We start from the raw sequence: 1,811 nt of genomic DNA, 5'->3' as shown, positions 1-1,811 counted from the left end.
GTTGTTCTCTGTAATGTTCATGACTTTAGTGTGTGCAGCAACTCTAATTAAATGTAAATGACTAGGACTAGGTTGAAATCCTGGTAAGAAAACAAGATAAGGCCAGCCCTGTTGGCTCACGTCTGTCTGTGGTCCTAACACATGGGAGGGTGGCTGAAACAAGAACTCAAATTTGAGGCCAGTGTGGGCTTCCTAGCTAGACTTTCTCAAAGAGAAGAAAAAAGAAAATGAGAAGGAAAAGGGAAGGTCCAGTTCTGAGAAATACCAGAGAGAGTGCATTCTGAAAGAGTAGTATGTAAGGTCCAGGGCGGGGATGTGGCTCCAAAGCAGAACCCGGGCCTGATGTGCACAGGAACTGGGTCCTAGCGCTGTCTGCAGACCTCTGTGAGTCAATCTCGTCCACACATCTGATGCCAGCCAGGGCCAGGGTGAGGTGTTGGTGTTTATTGATCAGTGCTGTGTGCCATGTGGGACATCCTCCCTCCTTGAGCCCGCTGTAAACTCTTATGCATCTCTGGCTCTTCTAAGACACCTGGCTGTGAGACTTGACAGGACGGCTGACTGGGACGGGGATGTTCCCTCTGCGCCTGCTGCTGCTCAGCCTCCCTGTGTGGGTCGGGGTCGGGGTCGGGGCGTCTGTTCTCCCTCTTGAGGAGGGCGGGGTTCATCAGAAGGACAGGGAGTTGGTTACCAGATGACATGGTCCCGTTACGACACGTGCTTTTAGGAACGGCGAGTGAGAACTGCTGACGTCCCCAAGAGCGGCCCCAGCACTGACTAGTCTCAGGAGGCTGGCGACCACTGTGTCTAGCTTACACACTAGGATGCTGGCAGGAGGAGCAGGTGACAATGTCACCTGAGTGAGCTCACACAGCTAGTAAGATGTTAAACCAGGGTCTGACCTGTAGTTTGGCTCAGAGTCTGATTTTATACTTTATAACAGCTACCTTTTTAATATTAAGAGTGAGGTGGTTTTTTTTTTTGTTTTTTGGTTTTTTTTTTTGGCTTTGTATTTTTTCTTCTTCGAGGCAGGGTTTCTCTGTGTAGCCCTGACTGTCCTGCAATTCACTCTGTAGACCAGGCTGGCCTAGAACTCACAGAGATCCACCTGTCTCTGCCTCCCGAGTGCTGGGATTAAAGGCGTGCGCCACCACTGCCTGGCAAGATTTATTTGTTAAGTTATTGTCTGTGTGTATGTGTATGTGGGTGCAGACCCACAGAGGCCAGAAGAGGGTGTTGGATCTGTTGGAACTGGAGCTGGAGGCCGCCATGAGTGGTCCCACGCCCGTGCTGGGATCTGCGTAGCCCTAGCCCAGAAGCTGCCATTTTTGAGCTACAATATGTCAGACACAGGTAGCTCCCTACGGACATCCCGTGTCACACCAGGGGTGTCTTAAGTTAGGGATAACTTGACATCATTATCGTGATAAGACTGGCATCTGGCTTTAAATCTTTCTAACTTCAAATATAAATTACATCCCAACATTTGAGTGACTGAGGCAAGATCATAAGTTCTAGGCCAGTCTAGGCTACAAAGCAAGTTCTAGACTAACCTGAACTACAAAGTGAAATCTTGTCTCAAGAGGAAAAAAAAAGCCAGACATGGTGGCACACATCTTTAATCCCAATACTCAGGAGGCAGAAGCAGACGGACCTCTGTGAGCTCAAGGCCAGCCTGGTCTACAGAGCGAGTTCCAAGGCAGCCAGTGCTATATAGTGAGACTGTGTCTTAAAACAAAAAACAAAAACAAGAAGTGTTGTGTGGAGATAATCCGTGGTTATGAGTGTGCACTGGCTCTTGCAGAGGACCA

General features: G+C 49.0%; 1 protein-coding gene across 1 annotated transcript in view; it reads left to right on the top strand.

Moving 5' to 3' along the window:
• Smarcc2 (SWI/SNF related, matrix associated, actin dependent regulator of chromatin subfamily c member 2) overlaps positions 1-1,811 on the top strand; it is a 28,085-nt gene that overhangs the window by 15,072 nt on the left and 11,202 nt on the right. The gene's annotated exons all lie outside the window — the stretch shown is intronic.

The sequence above is a fragment of the Microtus ochrogaster genome, unplaced genomic scaffold, assembly GCF_000317375.1.
Source record: "Microtus ochrogaster isolate Prairie Vole_2 unplaced genomic scaffold, MicOch1.0 UNK99, whole genome shotgun sequence".
NCBI lineage: Eukaryota > Metazoa > Chordata > Mammalia > Rodentia > Cricetidae > Microtus > Microtus ochrogaster.
The sequence above is the reverse complement of the archived record's forward strand: the minus strand, read 5'-3'. Positions and strand labels throughout refer to the sequence as shown.